Genomic DNA, 21,134 nt, shown 5'->3' on the forward strand with positions numbered 1-21,134 from the left:
GGATTGCTCTTGTCCAATTTTTGCCTCGCATTTTCCACATAATAAAGAAACAGTCCTTGGTTAAGCACAGAGATAACTTAGACTGTGTATTATTTCCACAATACAAAAGAAACCATTGGATATTTGTCTGACATGCCACTGTTAAATGATAGTGATTGTGACTTTAACAGCTGCAAGACATTAAAAAAAATCAAGGTGTCATTTCTGACCTTGGCAACCATCCTGTTCCTCAGATGAGATATTAGGTCAAGCTTAGCTATAGCTGCTGTGGTAATTTACAACAAGGGAGGGCAGACTTTACACTTCTAGAAAAAAACATTTTTCCTCCAGAGCCATAATATGTACCTGGCGCCAAATGGTAGCTTGGTCGTGACAGTCAATCACAAATGGCTGCTTGGCAGTTTGGAGCAAGATCTCATGCAGGGAGAGAGAGGAGGGGGGATGGGAAAGGGTGCCAGTGCTGTCATTGTCACATCCAGAGCAAAGGTACATGTGTTTCCTTCTACTTTATATGAGAGAGAAAGAGGAGAGGTTCTGATATGGTGTCTTTGGAGAGAGGGATAAGAAAATGATTTCATCAGTCAATGCAGCAGGGATGGAGAGCTACTTTTAAATGTCTGGAGAGTAACTGGTCACTTCCAAATGACTTTCTGCCCTTCTTAATCCACATAATTCCATCTAGCAACCTTAATCGTAGGGTTACTGGCCAATAGTGGGAGTCTGGGAGGGGAAACTGCTGCATCATGTCACACTTCCCCAGGAATCTCTGGGGATTCAGCAAGCCTATAGCAAGCCTATTCAATGAGGATTGTGGTACATGAAGTACTGTGAAGTATCTTCCCCCAAATTAGTCTTAAAGCATTTGCACATGGAGAAAAATGAAAATGATACTCTCTTGCTTTAGTACATTACACTGAGAGATCAATGCCAATAGTGGAATCTGCAATCTAAAGTATCTTATTAAGGTTAGCCTTGTGTTCATTTTCTCCTTGATTAAACATTTATTACCATGGGCCAAAGGTTCTTAAAGCTTTTTGAGCCTGTGGGATTCTGACACAGCATGGTGAATATAACGGATGATGCAAGAGGATCTGTTAAGCACAAGATGGCTGTCACCAGAGCCAGAGCCAGGGCCAGCCACACATTGGAAGCCTAAATGCAGGGGAGAAGAGAAGAAGAAGAGTGAAGAGTTTTGGATTTATATCCCCCCTTTCTCTCCTACAGGAGACTCAAAGGGGCTTACAATCTCCTTGCCCTTCCCCCCTCACAACAAACACCCTATGAGGTAGGTGGGGCTGAGAGAGCTCCGAAGAACTGTGACTAGCCCAAGGTCACCCAGCTGGCGTGTGTGGGAGTGTACAGGCTAATCTGAATTCCCCAGATAAGCCTCCACAGCTCAGGCGGCAGAGCTGGGAATCAAACCTGGTTCCTCCAGATTAGATGCACGAGCTCTTAACCTCCTACGCCACTGCTGCAGACATGGAGAGGGACAATTTTGAAAAATTCGCTGGGAAAGAGGAGTGAAACAATAAAACCGTTACAGTGGCAGCAGTGGCCTCTGAAACACCATTTTAATCTGTCTAGCCATTTAGATCTGCAGTGTCCAGTCATAAGATCTGCTGAGTAAGTGCCACACCTGGCCACACCCACTTTCTATAAACAGTTACCAGGTGCCAGGAAAAGTGTTGGCATTCCAATGGCGTCCCTGAGCACCATTTTGGGGACACCTGTAATATGTCACTCCTGTTCCTGCTCATGAGTATTCAAAAGTGAATCACTGGGATTTCATTGGGATTGACAAAGGAGTGCAGTCGTAGAGTCAGCTCCAGCATCATGCATGCAGTCTGTACAGCAGGATCGGTTTCATGTCTAAATGCCTGTCGTACTTTAATAAGTCTATGCTGTGTGAAATAAAAATGGCTTCTCTGTCTCCTGCCTCCATGACTAAGATCAGAAGAAGGATAAATAGTGGTTTCTACACAGCTACTTAATTCTGTCATATTTCAGGAACAACTGATTACATGCTAAGTACTCATAATAGAAACAGAAAGTTGTTCTACAGCACCAATTTTCAAATGAGTCATCACTCAACTGTATACCAGGCACTCTAGGAAAGGGTAAAGAGTCATATTCTCCTGTATATTTCATAATGCAAAGAAAGAGAGGAAATTTTGCATCCAAAAATAGCTGTCACTAAAGTGTTCTGAATTTCTTTGATTCTTACATGATTCTCAAGTGTGAATGTGATTGGCAGCTTATCATTGTAGGTGGTTCACGAAGAGTGGTAAGGATCGGGCTTCCTCTTAAGGTCTCTGCTGCAGTTTGTGGGCTTCAACCAAAGTTTGATGGCATTATGAATGAGAAGCCATAAATACCAATTGCTGATCAACTAGTTGTGAAAAACTCATCTCGCCTATTACCTTCAAATGCTCCTGCATTTCTCTGGACCTCAGGAGAAGGGGAGATAAGGCTTTAGGGCATGACTTACTGTCAGGGCCAGCCAGGACTGCACTAGGCCCATTCATCTTAAGCAGGAAAACAGGGATGCTGAGACAGCAGAGCCTAAGCCCTAAGGCAAGCAATGTGGTTGTCATCTGGGCAGGGACCAAATGTGAAAACAGCAGCTGTGGCTCTCATCTTGAAGGTCAGAGGCAGAAGATGCAGCTATGGGCATCCAACAGGTCAAGTCCAATATGGCAGACATCAGGGGCAGAAACAAAAAGCACAGGCATGAGCAAGTAGGAGGTCGAGTCCCCAGCAGTAACAGTTTGAAGAAGAAAGCAAACCAGAGTGAGATCCTTCTTCAGTGAACAAATTACTAGAACTGAGAAACTGTCAGAAACAGAGCTTACATAGCCTCAGTCATAGGCCTGGGCTAGATCAAGTGTCAGTTTCCAGATGGCCACTTGTCAGACTGCACTGTGCTCCTTTCAGGCCCAGACAGAGAGTCTTAGTTGTAGCTAGGGAGCTGGAAGGCCTTGGTTCTCATGATTGGAGACTGCTGCTGGTTGATCAGGGCCTCATGTCAACTGGTGGTCAGCATTATAGTCTTGTTTAAGGTTGATACCTGCTCAGCTCATCACTTGACTTTGTGAGCAGTGATTTTCAATAAAATGAATATGCCAGCCACAGATGCAGGGGAAACTTTAGGAACAAGATCCACCAGACCATGGCCACACAGCCTGGAAAACCCACCACAATCAGTTGAATCCGGCCGTGAAAGCCTTTGACAATACAGGTAACAAGTTGGCTGAAGCCTCCTCCCTTCCTCCCAACTTCAGCTGATGAAAGATTCCGATGGGGCTAAACCCAACTTTTTTTTGACTTCGATTCCTTGCTTTGATAGAGAAGGTAAAATATTTCTTCAATTCAAGCTTGGCTTGTTAACCTTAGATTCAGGTCCCTATAACTGGCAAGCTTGGTGTGCATAGAATCAATATGAAAGATACAGAGTATAATGAATATCTGCCTGTAGCCGCAGGTGTCCTGAAGGGCTGCTTACCTGAACCTTCTGCCTCAAATGGAGTGATAACATACCTGTAAGCCCCAATGGTTTCATTTAGACCAAAGCCTCATCAGCTTGGGGTCGGAGTAGGGAAGATGATCTAATAGAATCCCCTGTATGCATCTCCAGGGGGTGCAGGCACAGAAATGGAAAGAGCAGTTGTAGTGCTTGCAGCTAGGGCAGGGTTGTTTTAGCAAGGCAGCTAGCACCAGTGGTAATAAATGTGTTGGAATAGGCAATGTCTGGTGTATAAAGACAAGAAGAAGGGCCAAAAGCAGGCAGTTAGATAGGACAGTGAGGTTGGAATTATTAAGGGTCATTCCTTGTCTCCCTCCAAATTGCTATTCTTAGGGCAATATCCTGCTTCTTCTTGGAAGTCTGACTCTTTCTTTTTTCTCTCTCAGCTAGTTCATAATTTGGATGCTGACTTTACTGTTTACTATCAAGTATGTAGTACCTTAGTGAACATTTATCTACAGTTTAATCAGATTGTGCACCTTTCCTGTTACTAATCAACTCTGTCAGCAGAATGTGCAGGTACTTGCTCACCAAAGGTCTCAAGAATTCAGTGCATACCTATCTGTCATTTTATTCAGAAATTATTTACAGAATATAATAAATTAAAGAATCTCTCACAAGTTAGAAGGTCTCAATCAACCTGCAAGTATCAAGAGGCATGGTAGGTGGCAGTGGGAAGGGGGTGGCAGGAAAGTTCTGCTCTGTGAACTGAGCGAACTTCCTGGTACTTTGGATCCAACACAATATCTGTTGACAATTACCAGCAAGGAAAAACAATCTTACCCCCCCTGCCCCTAAACTCAAATTTATAATGTAACACCTTAAAACAAATCTGTTCTAAATACAGGCAAGAATACATGGTTTACACAATAAATAGCCTTGGCTTTTAGCCCCAAGGAGCTGAAAGCATGGCAACTTCACTGTAGTCTACAGCAACCCCACCCACACCCATCAATCACTGAGCAGCATGCCAACAATGCTAGATATCAAAACAGCCAATCAATGTATGACAATCCTGGAACAAATCCCTGAAGTCACTCTGCCTCAACTCACCCACAGAAAGAAACAAAAGCAACACAGCACCATCCATTGTATGGAGGACTGTGGAGTGCTGAGTACAGCCTCTGTACCAACCACACTTTTGGGATCTCTGCAGATGGGGGTTCAACTTTTCTCCTGCAAACGTATAATTTTTTGACATGCAGAAACACAGGGCAGGAAGCATGGTCACCCCAACAATATAACTGCAATGGCAGAGGCAGCCCTCTTAAAAAGGTCACACATTCTTCCAAGCACTGGTTCCTTTGGGGAAATAAACCCCCTAGAAGCAGCTTTTTGCAAGGCAAGGTAGACACAGACAGTAGGACAGTGGCAAGACAGCTGAACATTCACATATTCATATCTCCATATTACACATTGAAGAGAAGAAGATGTTGGATTTATACCCCACTTTTCTATCCTGTAAGGAGTCTCAAAGTGTCTTACAAACTTCTTCCCTTCTTCTCCCAACAACAGATACATTGTGAAGTAGGTGGGGTTGAAAGAGTTCTGAGGGAACTGTGACATGCCTAAGGTCACCAGACTGACTCTCAGACTTCATGTGGAAGAGTGGGGAAACAAACCCAGTTCTCCAGATTAGAGTCCACTGCTCTTAACCACTATACCACACTGGAGAAAAACGCTCATGAAATGAATACTACTGAAGGAGAATTTAACAACAGAACAAATCTTATCTTTGACCAATGACAAGCAGAGCAAAACAGAATCTTATCTTTGACCAATGACAAACAGAGCAAAACCAGAAACCACATCTTACACAATGCACATCTTTTACAAGTAGTGTTCTAACCACATACCCAACTTAGAATACATGAAAAAGACATTTAGAATCCTCCATTAGATCTAGCCAGGGCACAAATATGTTGATTTGGAGGGCCATATAAGCCCCTTTCCAGTGAGTCCCATGGGAAAATAACTGGAGTTAATGACAAAGAGGGCCTGTGAGAGTTCTGAGAGAACTGTGGCTGACTCAACATCACCCAGCAGGCTTCATATAGAGGAGTGGTGTATCAACCCCAGTTCTCCTGATAAGAATCCACCACTCTTAACCACTACACCATTCTGGCTTTCCCTCAAGCTAGAAGCAGGCCATAAAAACAGCTTTTAAAATGAGATAACCTTTAGTCTTGTTTAAAAGAAATGTTTTGGGTCTTGTGCCTAAAGCATAGTAAGGTAGTCAAGGTAAAGCTTATAAGGTTGCCCACTATGGCAGGCCACCTCCTGCCCTTACTGCTCCAGCCTCTGCCCTTGCTCAATGGAGTGGCAGGAACAAAACAGAGGAGAAGAGGGAACATTGCACAACACTGTGATATCACTTCTGGGTGACATCACAGCTTTGTTTGATGTTGTTTTCCCTGTCTCCACTCCCAAATGGTCCTTCCCCCCAGTGCCCCCAACAGGCAACCTTAGGCAAGCCTCAAGGGGGAGGGAATCCACAGGCCTGTCCCTAGCTGACACTACCTCACCTTTGCAAGCAGGGGCATTGAGTCCTCAATGAGTGGGCTGGACAGTATGGGAGAAGGCAGTCCTCCAAGTACCTCAATTCCAAACCATTTAAGGCCTTAACAGCAAGAACAATCCATTTGGACTATGTCTGTAGACATTCAAAGTGAAAGTAATGTCATACAGAAACCAAGCTGCTCTCAGTTATGCTTTCAAGTACCAAATCAGGTTTGCTTGTGTGGTGTCCTGACATCATCATGTTCACTACATAAACCCTGTCATAGTAAAAGAGAAGCCATGATAAATAAAATGTCATTGAACAGCAATTGCGAGGGAGGCAATAACCATGAACTGTGCCAAAAAAGATATGTCAGGGTTTCCCCCCACCCAGTGATCGTTGCAGCCCTGAAAAGCTCTGAACATGATGACAGGATAACATTTGGTACCAACTAAACTGCACCAACCTATTTTTCAGTTTGATTAGACATGCTCATTGGTGTTTTTGCATGATTATTTTTTTGACCCAGACATATGTAACTCCCTAAATAGCATGACACAGCCAAAGATTCCTGTGTTTTTAATATAAAACTGCCACCACATGCACGCTGCCTGTGTGCAGCTGATGATAAATCTTAAAAATTAATTTATTAGACCTTCATCTAGCTTCCTAAAATACCTTAGGGAAACCATTCCATGAAGAATAGCTGCCAATCAGAGAAACAAACACATTTTAACAAATGATATTTCTCTGGGGAAATGATATTTGTCCTTTTGCAAACACAAACAAAAAAAGTGTGATCAGCCAGCCATTAAACAGTAGCCGGCATCAATCAAATCAAATCAGAAGGCTGCAGGCACTTTCAGATGTCAGGCATTCTAATTTCATTACAAGTGTATCTGATCTTGCTGCATAATAGCAACTGGCTGGATGATTATCTCATATCTCCCCTCCCTTTGGCACCTAGTCTGCCATTTCTCTAAGTGGACTTCTGCTAGGGCTGTCACCTTGTTGAAGTTTTATTAGCCAATTAACAGCGCAGTGCTAATCAGAGTTACAGCTTTCTAAGACCATTGACTTCAAAAGATTTAGAAGGGTGTCATTCTGTTTAGGATTAGCCTGTTAACACTGCAATTTCAAACCAGTCTATGTAGACATAAATTACTGCACATAGGATACGTGAGTTTAGGGTTACAGTCTGAAAATGTCTTCCAAGTGATCAATCAGTTTGGTAGTATGCTAAGATATGACTGAATATTTAATATGAGAGAATAGATAGGGGAATGAATGAGTCCTGTGACCAAACTGTTATTTCAGCCTTCCTCTGCTCAGTGCTATATGAAAGTTTAGAGAAAGAGGGGGCTACCAGTCATGCAGATTTCCTTTTTTCCCCATAGAAAACTAAAACTCAGAATGCAACCACAAGAGCTGATGAGAATGCTTTTACTGCAACATTGATGACAAAATGTGCAGAAACAGCACACTTGGTGTGATGTGTTTGAGAATCCTCACTGAATTGACATAGGCCCTTTCTCCACTTACCCTTTTCCGAGGGTTGCTGCGCGCAATCCCCAGCGCGCGGCATCCCAGGCATGCGCCCGGGCATCCCCACGACCCCGCACTCACGGGGCCATCAAAAGGCGCCCTTTGAAAGAGCGCCAGGAATGCCTCGCGCTGAGGGGCGCGACAGCAGCAGCGTCGGGGCAGCTGCGCTGTCGCCGCCCCTCTCAGTGGGGAGTGCCGAGGGACCCCGCGCTACTCTCCTCGAGTAGCGCGGGTCTTAAGGTAAGTGGGGAAAGGGCCATAGTCTGTGTTCAGACATCACAAATCAGCTCCCAAACTATACTATTTTTTTCAAATCCTGAGTGTCCTATTGTTACCGCAGCAAAGGCAGCAATAAAATTGAAGCCACAAAATTCAAAATAAAGATAAAATAACGTTTTAATGCAGCTGAACAGAGTTTCATTTGGTAGGAAGTGAAGTCAGCGGCAGCTCAGTGGTACAATGGCACGCAGGCTCAATGCACACTGAGCACGAGGCAAGGTGTAAGGCCAAACCTGGCAAAAGCATCCTGAACGCAGAAAAATTCAGACTTCTTATAGTAATTTCAGAGGTTACATCATACACTGAAATATACAATAATAATACAGGGTCTCATCTTTGGTCAGGAAACACCTCCAGATAGTTGTCCTTGTGATAATGTAGGTGTTTGCCTGCTGGCTCTTATACATATTCATCTTGACGTTCCATCCTGTATCTGGCTATTAATGGGTTTTTACAAAATTTGGGAGAGACCTTAGTAAGGCCAGCTGATTAGGTTATTCTTTAGTGATTTTTCCCAGACTAGGAGGAAATTACTTAACATAAATTCTGCCAAGTTATGCCTTTTACAGTTTCCAGGCGGGTGGTTTCACCACTCAGAATAGCCTACACTGAAGCTAATGCTGACTGCCCCCTGCCACTAAAGGCCCATTCTACAAGAATGCAAGCTTCTTCAGCTGCCTTCTTGCCCAAGATCATTCTCCAGGACATATGCAGAGAAGCTACATGATCCTCACCATCCACATTTGTGAGACTGTATTGTCGATGGGGATTCCAGGAGAGAAATGGCTGATGGGAAAACAGCACTTCAATCAGTCTGTAGATAACCAATCCACACTCACCTCCATTATCCCTGAAACTGCATGATAGAGATTGTGGAGAATTGTAAGGTGAGTGAGTGAGTGAGTGAGTGAGTGAGTGAGTGAGTGAGTGAGGGAGGGAGGGAGGGAGGGAGGGGGGAGGGGGTCACTCACAACTGCCTATTTGAATATGCTAACAGTAGCTTAACAAAAAGACTTTAGTTGCTCAAGAACAGATGTCTTGCTTAGTAAAACTGGCTCCTTGCTCACAGCCAGAAAATGGAACATGAGCTGAACCAGCAGATGTTCAAGCATCTCCAATGATGGTTCACGTTTTAATGCCATTATTGCACAGCAGCAGTGGGCCGCAGAGAGCCCAAAGATGCCAAGCAGAAGAATCATAGAAGGTTGAACACAATCAACAATGGAAGCTTTCATGCTTTACCCATCCCTAGCCCTCCCAAACTATCATTTTCATTTGGATTTATCTCCATTTGGCTGGTAACTACCTAATCCCTCGCTTAGGCAGACTAAGGCAGACAATAGTATATTTAGAATAATTGTGATTACCAAGACTGTGTATATTTCAAGTTCTTTTTCTGTTTTTGTATATGTCATTTATCTTGCTATCTCTTTGTCCACTTTATTAGGCTATCAAGGCTCTTTTTAAAAATATTAAATTACACAGAACAAACAGGCCAGCACTTTGATGGTCTAAGTTTATTGAGCTATCTGCTCTTTCTGTAGGTAACCTGCTTTATTAACAATTGATATACTTTGCCCAGTAAAACTAGTGAATTGCCTTCAATTAAAAAGTTTTGCTAAGGTTATGTGTCTGTAAAAGGGCAGAAGTGAAATTGATTGAAGTTGCCAAAGATCCGCTTGTGTGATGTCTGCATGTGGTAACCTTTAACAAAATCACATTTGTGGTAGATTTTACTAGTGACTCTTCCTGGTCCTTTGAATTATCATGATTATTATAATAATCTTTGTAATGTAATCTGTGTTTACATCTGGTAGGCATCTGTTGCCCTTTGAGCTGATGAGGAAATTCTCATGGTAAGTACCTTATATTGAGTAGGTCCCTGAGACCAAGGCAGGAGTGCTGCTGCTACTAGCTACCCCTCTTTTAGCAGTTATGAGACACCTCCACCTTCTAACTCTACCTGTTTCCTTGAACTGTGTGTTGAATACAAGTCTCTCTGCCTGTCTTTCTCTGGATATCAGTCTTTTCTTCTGTGGCTGAGTTGTAGTATTGCCTGCCTTCTTTGGGTGCAAAATATCTCTACTGTTTTGCAAGTGAGAATTTTAATTGCTGAATGGCAAGCAGTGATACCCCTCCTCCTGCTAAGGGGTGCCATGAAGTGATGGCATCCAAGCAAGACACTGCTCCTCCCAAAGAATGCCTCTGAGAGTTCTGAGATTCATCTTGTGTGCCAAGCCTAGACAGGAAGGTGATTTGTTGCTGAACTTTCCCCCTGGGCCTAGGGTGTACCTGGCTGAACAATGGAACTAGCTAATCCTCACTGTGTCACCCTAAAGTGATTTAATCAGTGCTCTGAGCAGACTATTACTTATCCTATCTGCACCCATTATACCAATCAGTCAGTATTCAGAAGAATAGCCCAGGTATTCTCTTCAGCCCTGACAACTCATCAAGCCTCCCCTATCTTTTTGAAGGAACCCTGGAACTCTTTCCTGCCTGAAGACCCATTTGGGGGTATAAATATTGGTCCTGTGGCCATTGATTGTGTGTGTTCTAGATCTGTGCACCCACATCCCACTTGCATGTGGGGTCTTTTCTTTGTTCCTGGAAACACTGGTTGTTTTCCTCTTCAGTGCTGCTTTCCTTGGACATCCCTTCAAGACTGCTGTCACCCATCCCTGAAGCCCCATCCAACTTCCTCTCTTTTCTCTTAGTCAGTTCTTGTACACTTTGTGTGTGTTCTTTGATTAAAATATATTTCTTTGTTACTCTTTGTTACTCTATTTTCTATTTTTATTCTATTTTTATACTATTTTTATTCTTTAACAAAACCATATTTTAATTATACAAATAATTGCTCATTTGAGAGTTTTCACCCAGGATTATCATTATATACATAGTTTATTGATCCCAGTTACCACTCATTCTCTGTTTCCAGCTAATTACGCCAACTAAAGTAGAGACTGCATATTTAGGGTAACAAACTTGTTGGGTCCAGTATAATCCCTAGGCTCTAAAATGAGTCAGATAATATAATCTGAGCTCCATCAAAAGTGGGGAGCACAGTGTCCTTCAAGATTCTGCTCTCCCAACCAATAGTACCTCCATCTTGTCAGGATTCAGTTTCAACTTGTTCATCCTTAGCTAGTTAAACACAGCAATAAGGCAGTCATTCAGGACTTCTGCAGAATCACCAGGTGTTGAGTACATAGTGCCATCAGTATATTGTTGACAGCCTGGTCCGAAGCCACAAATAATTTCTCCAAAGACTTTACTCAGACATTGAATAGAATGTGGAATAAGACTGTTCTTGTGGAGCCCCACAAGACAAGTCCCACACTGGTGACAATTAGAATGAAAATCTATTGGAGTATCTGAGGCAGCTGTTTATAAAGACTGTGTCATACCTTGGGCAACAGTGTCTGTCTGGCACAGCTCTCTCTCCAGGATCCTGAAATGCCTTTCCTCTGACCTCAGACAGGGCTCAACAGCCTCTGACATCCAGATGAGCCCTTCCCAGCTGCTTAGCCCTGTGAAGGCACCAGCCAACTGGGTTCATTCTCCCCAATCATTCCCTCCTACCAAACTGGGCCCTGCTTATGGTCCTTAACTCTTCTTCCAGAACTTTTTAAAGCAACCCCTCCCAGCCTGTTTGTGCCTCCCCCTTTGCAGTAGCAGAGCAGGGTTGAATCTCCAGCTTCCTTCCCTCTGTGGCTGCCTGGGGGCTTTTCTGGGTCTTGGGATTGCTCCAGGGCCTTCCTTTACTGGCCAAACTTGTCTGAGGGTAGAAAGAGGCTGTGGACTCTGCGAGGTCCATCCCCCAGCTTTGCCTTCAGTCTGTGGCCATCTGCCTGGGTGGGCTTTGGGCTCTCTCCCCTTCATGCCTCTGTGGCTCTTCCCAGTCCCTCTTCTCCTGATGGTGACAGCGGAACATCAGGGGATGCCATTTGCTGCTAGTTGGTCTTTCCCCCAGGGCACCTGCTGCCCAGTATGCTCAGGCATCCCCACTGCCAATGCCACCAACCGCCAAAGTCTTCCTGGACCCAGAACACCCAGATATAATTCTTCCATGATGAATTAGGACAAGCCATGGCAGTCCAGAAGTGGAGTCTTCAGACAACAGTGGCATCAAATTTGCACAGAATATAGTCCTCCCTAAGTTTCAAGCAAATTGGAGCAAGGGATTCAGTTTTACAGATCTCCAACGAAGGTGCCTGTCTGTGCAAAAGCAGTTCTCACCACCGATTCCTATCAGGGGAAATGGTACTGGCCACTGGCATTTTAAAAAAGCATCCTGCATTCATTTTTTTTGTTTATTTGTTTATTTATTTCAATTTTATAGGCCGCCTCATCCCCAAAGGGCCCTGAAGGGCTTTTCCTACTCTAAGAGTGACTGATATTTAAAAAAACCACAACCTTATCTGTTCAATTAAAAAAACCCTGTCATTTCCAACCTTCCTTGTTGTGGTCTGTTTGTTTGCTTTTATTTCACTAAGTGAGGGAGGAGAATGGCAGCTTTTCCATTATTCTTTCTTCTGGAATAGCTGTTTCACAATTAAATTACATCAAAATTTCAGAGGAGTTAGTGCTGTTCATCCACTAAAGAAGCCCAGAGTTTCACACAAATTAGAAAAAGAGCTGTGTAAAGATTTTAATATTTGTGTGTATGACTTTAAACTGAGAGCTGAGTTGCGAGATTTGCATGAAGTCTTATTGTTTACTTTCTTTAAAGGTCATGACATTAAAGGTCATGAAGATCCTTAAGCAGAACTTTTCACTATTGGCAGACAAGCATTTTTTTTTAAAAAAAAGCAATTCCAGTGCATATTTTAGCTGAAGAACACAGGAGTTGTGAAAAGAGCTATGTCCTTAAACTTTGCCTTGAAACTTTTCATTCAGCTTTGCTAAGGGTGATGCTGTTACAAATTCTTAAAATAAAGACCTGGAGTCAGAAGAACTCTGAGTATTTGTTTACAATATCAGATTTCAGTCTTAAAGTTTGAGCAGTTTATGAGGATCACCTAAAATATCACAAAACAGAAAACACACTTTTGTGTTTCCCAGAACATTCTCCTGGCTTTTCTAAATGGGGGGCCGTAAAATTGGACCCGCATCCCAATCTTAACCAAACTGGGGGATTCTTCTAAGCAGAGTTACCATCAGCATGCTGTAAATTTGGTGCCCCACTTCAGAACCACAGAAACATTTCCCATAGACTACAAAGGAGGGGAGATTTAAGCAGAGGGAAAATGGAGCCCTGGGAAAAATCTGATTCCCCCCCCCATATGTGCGGCCCTCCCCCCATGTGACCGAGCGGCAGCCCACCCAAGGTGAAAGTCCCCATATGTTCCCATGGAAGCTTCGCCTCTGGATTTAAGTACCCATAGCAGCTGTAGTTGGCAATTCCAAAATGATTCCCCCAAAAGCTGGTTTTTTTAGCTTTGGCAGGATCAGCATTGCCATCTACAGGTTAAAACTGTATTTCTCCAGCTGTTTGGCTTTGCCAAATGCACATCCCTATTTTTCTGCAAACCTGGGACTGTTTCAGTTGTTTTGAAAAATCTATCTTGTGTGTTTAAACTCCCATTTCTGGATTTAATCCTCCATGGATTTGGTTATGCTGAGAATTGTATATATTGATCATTTAGGCATATTTGGCTAATATTTGGCTAATTCAATATTTGAAATTGCTTTGGGAAAGTAAGGTATAAATATTTTATTATAAAATAATTCACATAACCAGGAGTGATGGATTTTTTTTTTAATGTACATCTCCCTGTGTGTTCCCACTAAGGAGGCATACATAGATTTCTGCATGCTTTCCCCATTATCTACACATCATTTTTATTTCAAAAAATATGCTTAAGTCCTCAGAATATAATTCTACATTTTTTTTATTAAGCACTGTAGCATACTGAAAGCATCATACAACCTAATATAATGTACCTTTGATCTGAAGAATGTCCTACCGATTTCAGTGAGCTTACTCCTTGGTAAGTATGCATAAAGTTGCAACCTTGATGATTATGTTTTTTTAAAAGCTGGTTTCAACATTCAAAAGACATTTATGATCTAGAAATTCCAAGAGAATCCAGCATAGCAGGAACATTTTTATCATAGCCTGGGATGTAAGCAATAAGCCATGGCAAATAGCAAGCTAATCAGGAAAGGTTTTTACAGTCTTTTAGCAAGCCAGTGGTTGAATCAGAAAGGAGAAGTACGAGTCCTTTCATACATCTCACAATAGCAACCTATAGCAATGAATCATCTTGATGCATTTGTAGATATGTTCTCCTCCTGTTGATAGGTATTCTTTCTTGAAAGAACAGTTTGTTTATTTCTCTCCAGCTTTTTCTTTACAATTCACTGACCATTTGTCTCCACAAGTGACATTCAGAAAACAAAGTGCCTTATTGAAAGCAGGCTAAAAGCCAAGGTTATTAATGTAATCAGGCCATTTATTTGGAAACAAAAGGCACAGATTCAGAGGAAACAGGACTTGCTTTAGAGCCGAATTACTGCATTATTGCTTTCTGTCAAACATGCCACTATTTTTTTTTCAATCTCGACAAAGGCTGCAGGCAATTACTTCATTATTGGAATGACAGTTATTTTAATTATTGCTTCTCTACTGAGAAGGAATTTGAATTGCCTGGATGAATTGAATAGAGATGTAAAAAATAGTTTGGGTGATCAGACAAATGCCTTCAAGCGACAAGAACTGCCGAACTTTGAAAATATTAAGTTTCAGATATGCTGCATATCTCTTTTGTATATTTAATCTTAAATTTTAACTGGTGGGAATATAAATGTTGTACTGACAGGTTAATCAATAATGCCTATCTCAGACTGGTAGCAAGAATGAAATAATATATAGTGTACAACTATTCTTGCAGATTCAAAAGAGAATCTAGCGTAGCAATTATAAGTATGGGAATGAAAAATGTTTACTAACTTTGTATTTCTGTTTCTAGTCCTTGTGACAGAATATTTTAGTTTGAGAAAGCTCTGCTTCCATAAAGGTGGGAACAAAAGAGAATGGCAGCTCTGTGCAACTTGTCTCAAAATGTGATTGGATGAGAGTACTATGGGCTCCTCTCTTGCAAGAACTGGACAGACATTCCATTCAGGAAATCAGTAGAATCAAAGAAAAACACAAGTGCATGCTTTAGATTTTTTTTTGAAACAAGAAACCTGATTGTTTGGTGGAAGATAGTTTATAATTCCCAAGAATCCTGGATTTGTATTCCTGTTCTGGCAAATTACTGTAACAACCCAAAGCAGTGATTTGCATGAATATCTTTGGTTTGGGAATTTTATAATTTACACCCCTACTAGTATTAGAACATGTCCTTGAGCTTTCACTTGAAGACCAGATGAATTCCATCATATGCCTCTAAACATTAACAGCCCAATCCAAAGCCCAATGACTGGGGATGGTGCCACTGCCCTGCTGCCTCCAGAGGGCTTTCAGGCGGTGCAGGGAGGGAGCTTAAAAAAAAGTACTTTGGATCCCTAAAAACCCTCCATTCTCAGCCCAAAGGCCCAGGTGGAAGCTGACCAATGTCAGCTCCACCCCCAGGAACACCCCAGCCCACCCCCCATGACAGCATCCAATTGGACATCAGCATTCCTTGGCCTCCCTTGCTGGACTATGTTAGAGTTATATGTTCCATGCTGTTATATTTTTCAATCAGTCAATAACTTTATTGTTTCAGCGCAGCAAACAATATAACAAGACGAAAAATACAATAAATTACAATATCAGTATCAGAACAAGCTATCACATAATTTGTGATAACCAATAAAACAAGTTAACATCCCCCAGAAAATAAATCTTCATAAAATCCATAAAATCATATGAAATATGATTATATCTCAGATTTTATTAAATTAATTTAGGATACAGTAATCCTAACTGTATCTTAATGACTAGTGCTATAAACTTTGCCATTCACATTGTAATCCATCTATCCTTATCCGCCAGTAGCTCAACTAATGTATTTTGTTTTGATCTCCTTGGCAAACGCTGTAAAATATTTCAAAGAAACTTCTCTCGAAACTTCTCTCGAAACGTCATTGGTCAGGTCTCCCTATAATTGCTTCTGAGGAAAAATTTCACCCACAAGAAGATGATTTCCCCCTTGGATGGGTTAAATGTTACAAAGGAGTGAATTGTTTTGTTAGTGTACCTGCCATCTTAGACAGTCCAGGTTTCTAAGTGTTTCATATTAATGTATACGTGTAGGTTTTGTGACTGTTTCTTTATTCTGGTCCAATTGTATAAAACTATGTTGTTAGCAGCCTTCAGCCTGTCTTTTGTTGGGAAAGAACAGGACAAAAATAAAATCAAAAAATAAAATAAATAAATAAGCCGTTTGTGGCATTTGCACCAAGCTGTGCAGATGTGCAAACGTCACTAAGAATCAAATGGGAACCACAAAGACAACTTAATTAATTGATTGGAAACTGTGAAATTTAATTCAGTTCTGATTTAATTTAAGCCCACAAAATAAGTTTGAGCAAGGGAAAACCTGAAAATGCAAATAATGTATCATTAGTATTCGTGAAATTCTACTAACTGAAGCAAACTAGCAAATTTGCATTGACTCTAATATTATATCTATATCAGATCACTTCTGCATATTGTGACACAGAAAATGACTCAAATTTATTTTTGTCATATATGGTGATTGTGTATTAAGTGGCCTTGGACCAGCATATCTACGGGACCGTCTCTCCCTATATCGCCCTGCTAGGCCCCTCCGCTCCTCGGAGGTGGACCTTCTGGTGATCCCTGGCCCCAAAGTGATCCGGCTGGCCTCCACAAGGGCCAGGGCTTTTACGGCCCTGGCCCCTACCTGGTGGAACAGGCTCCCAGGTGAGATCAGGGCCCTGCGGGACATACAGAGTTTCCGCAGGGCCTGTAAAACGGACCTGTTCCGTCAGGCATTTGGCCAGCCGGGATAACACCACACTTCTGTGACAAATATCTGGCCTCCATGGGTGCAAGAATGGGGAAGGGGAAACAATTTTAATCGCCATCTGAATTTTTATAATTTATATATGGTTTTAATTGTTTTTATATAATTGATGGACACCTCCCTGAGCCCTTCGGGGAAGGGCGGTATAGAAGTTTAATAAAATAAAAATAAATAAATAAATAAATAAATTCTGAAAAGTTATCACTGAAATTGTATTGAAGATGCTCAAATAACATTATCATGAGATCCAATGATATACTTGTTGAATTTAGTGCAACATGTGCACATGTGCCGTGAAATGACAGTCAATTCATGGTAATCCTGTATGGTTTTTAAGGCCAACGACATTCAGAGTTTGTTCGCCATTGCCTGTCTCCACTGGGCTAAGAGAATTCTGAGAGAACTGTAACTGGTCCAACGTCACCCCAAGGCTTCATGTGAAGGCAGGAGGAAGATTAGAATCTGGTTAAGAGTGATTAGGGTGGTAAAGAGCAGTGGCTCTTAACCACAACACACTGCTGTCTCTGTTAGTGCAACTAGCTGTTCTTCTAACACTACATGAATTAAGACTACATTGCTTTGAAATTTCAGGCTGTTTTTTCCCCAAACATAAACATAGAGAAACATAAACAATCAAGCTTCTATGTGCAAGAACCATACAAGGGTAACAACTCCACAGAAATACGCTATAGCCTGCATCCCCTTTCTGAATCCATAACCACTATTTAAAATAAAGCATCTAACTTTTTCAGCTGTACAGACTTCTTGGTAAAAAATGGAAACCGGAACTGACGCAGTTAACCCTTCACTAAGCCAGTTGACTCTGAACCACTAACTATGGAACAAGGAATTGTTATAGAAGGCCAAAGGTATACAGAACTAATCCCCACTTCTTCTCTCTGTAATGTCAAGCTAATAATACTGCCATACCTGACACAGGTACTATAAGGATCCTTCTTAAAATGTTTTGAGAATCTCTAGTAAATGCTGTGTAAATTCAAAGTGTTTCAACAAGTAAAGCTGTGTATATATGTATTGGCAGTCACGAGCTCAGCCTCACTTCTGGTGACGTACTGGTGCTGTGGCTGAAAAGAGTACTCTTAGCCTTATCTTGAGTAATCTTAAACCCTTCATCTAGGTCAGTGATGGTGAACCTTTTTGAGACTGAGTGCCCAAATTGCAATCCAAACCCCACTTATTTATTGCAAAGTGCCAGCCCGGCAATTTAACCTGAATGCTGAGGTTTTAGTTCAGAAAAAAATGGTTGGCTCTTTCTTCCTCCGCCCCACCCACTCGAGCAGGGGCCAGCCTGCTGTAGGATCCAGCAAGTCCTGCGTGCACCGCTCTGTGCCTCTCTAGCATCTCTGCCCACTCTGCGCCCCCCCCCCAGGCAGCAGCCACCTGTAGCACAGGCACCAGGCCTCGGGCTAGCTGAGTCCCTCTCCTAAGCTCACATCATGGGCAAGCACATTAATGCCATGCTCTCAGTTGCCCAGGCCAGCCTAGAGGGGTATGTGTGTGATTTTTCACCCCCACATGATGAACTCTATGTGTGCATGCCCACAGAGAGGGTTCCGAGTGCCACCTTTAGCACCCGTGCCATAGGTTCGCCATCACTGATCTAGGTTGATGCTGTCAAGCAACCATGACTGTACATTTTGATACTGATTGGAGTCATAGCTTTAAATTCCTCCTTAACTCACATCCTTCCCTATCAGTATACAAAACTGGGAGCACGCACATTGCTGTTTAAAGCATGCTTGTATTTCGTGTGTACAGAGGAAAGGGGGAAACCCAGTGCCTACCCAGCCATTGACCTCACCGCATGTCACTGAACACTAATTATAAATGTGTTGGGGTATGTTTAAAAGTTTTTTTTTCCAGATTTTTACAGATACAGCAGCTAAGCAGAACAACTGTGCCCTCCAGTGTTGAATTACAGCAATAACAAATTGCATTCTTTTCTACTTATATTCCTCAGGCACAGATCCTGAGTGCTGTAAAGACCTAAAAACTGAGTCTGGGATCCTATGACATCTTCTTTCTGGCTTCTACAAAGACTTTCCTATGTGGCACTCACTTTGCCTGCCATTAGCCTTTATGAGCATGCAAGGTCTCTTTGAGGGACCCTGAACTTATGAACATGGAGGACCTAGGGGCAGAGGAAGTAAACCCCACAGGGAAGGAAAGCCTCTGCAGCAGCCTGAGAGAAACATGAAGGGAATGATTTCATAGATTTGAAAACACAGTAGATATTAATTCAGTACATCTCATTATATGATAGCCTTAGTGCTTTATATGTTTTTCTGTGAATAGCAATTCCAGACTAATTGTTTACATTTTATTGGAATGGGAGGAAATATGATTTATTGAAAGGGTACTAGCTTTGCATGTGGAAGGGTCCAGTTCAATCCCCGTCATATCCAGTTAAAAGGATCTTTGATAACAAATATCAGAGGAGTTTTTTTCACTGCTTGAGAGTCTGGAGAAAAGGTTCAGCGAAGGTAAATGACTAGCCTTACTTAGTCCATTGTTTTAAACTATGTTGATGGATACAGAAGACTACATACTCATCAGCATTAACTGCTTTTCAAGGCATCCCAAAGATCTGTTCTATTAAAAATTTGAGCTACAATCCAGGATACCATCAAGGCTGTTTAAATCCCATAGGAGTCAATGGGATTTAAGCAGTTTAACTATACGGAAAATAGCAGCTATTCAGCTGACTCTTATGCATACTTCTTCAGCGTTAGGTCCCACTTTGTTCAGGAGAGTTTCCTGGGTAAATATGCACAGGATAGCAACTTAAGAGGTTTTTTTTATTGTGACTGTACAAAATAGTTGGCAGTACTTCCTAATTATCACTGGCACTGTGGAAAGTTGAAGCCAATACACTCAGAATTTGGGGTAGATGAGGTTAGATAAGCATTGTTCTAAAAAAAATCAACTTTTTGACATGTGACAGTCCCCCCTCATCTCTTTGCTATATTCATTCTTCCAAAAAAACAAGGTTTTAAAAAGTATTTCTTTACCAGGTTTGAATTAAAAACTGGGAACTGGAGTACATATTATAACCAATTCGTGGAAGATTTTTTTCCAAATGGCAGCTATTACCAGTTTGTAAACTGCACATATACAGCCACTCAATACAAATACTGGGTTATTTTCTTCATGTCTCCACAAACAGCTGTGGGGAAAGGATCATAGTTCAGTGGTACAGATCATACTATGTATGCACAAGCTCCCAAGATCAATCCCTGGCATGTCAAGTAGTGAGTTGTGATCCACAAGAGTTTAGGCTGAAATAGATTTTATTAGTCTTCAGGGTGCAACCAGATGCCTATTTTATTTTATAACCGTTTACCTGTCTGGAATTTATCAGATATTTTTAATGTCTATAGTCAAACTGTGGATAAGTAGGACCATCAGAGAAATCCTCAGCAGGTCTACTCAGAATCCTAATCAAGTCTTTTCAGTGGAACTTAGTCCCACAAAAATGCTCCAAAACAGCCGCAAGACTACAGTAGAGTCTCAGAGTCTGATTACTGCCACACATGTGCATCACAAGGAGGCTAGTCTAAATCATGGGGGACTGAATTTCCATGACTCTTGAGTTTCCTGGATGCATATGAACTGTGAACACAGTGCAGAATCTAAGAGCTGTAGCCTTTAGGCTTGCTTGCTTGCTTGCTTACTTACTTTCTGACTTATTTATTAAATTTGTATCCTTCTCTCCCTGACAAGGTCAACTTCCAGGTGGCACTCAACGTTTTAAAACAGTTTACTAATACATACATTTAATAACTTGTTTATCATGAAAAACAGACTGAACGCACTAAACCACTAAAATCAAGATGGCGAACAAATTAGCCCATATCCGCCCATCCAGCACAGCTCGGTATGAAACCTTTTAACACAGTTTACACATGGGCCAAGTAGTAAAAAGGGCAATGCAAAATACCCAAGTGTTGACTTGTTACAGGGAGGCAGGCAGATGACTTTGGGATGCACAAGTGGCCTCAGCTAAAGACCCTGGTGGAACATTTCTGTCTTACAGGTCCTGCAGAACTGTTTAAGGTCTCACAGAGCCCTGGTGTCAGCTGACAGGAAGTTTTACCAGGCTGGAGCCAGGGCTTTCTCTGCCCTGGCTATGGTCGAGGCCAATCACATGGCCCTGGGACCAGGAACAACCAGAAGATTTTTATTGGAGGACCAGGCCTTTTCACAACGTGAGGGTTTCAACAGAGAAGGCATGTATACAGACAGTTGCTGATTTTGCCCATTTTTTAGGTTGGCACCT

This window comes from Sphaerodactylus townsendi, linkage group LG09, assembly GCF_021028975.2.
Source record: "Sphaerodactylus townsendi isolate TG3544 linkage group LG09, MPM_Stown_v2.3, whole genome shotgun sequence".
NCBI lineage: Eukaryota > Metazoa > Chordata > Lepidosauria > Squamata > Sphaerodactylidae > Sphaerodactylus > Sphaerodactylus townsendi.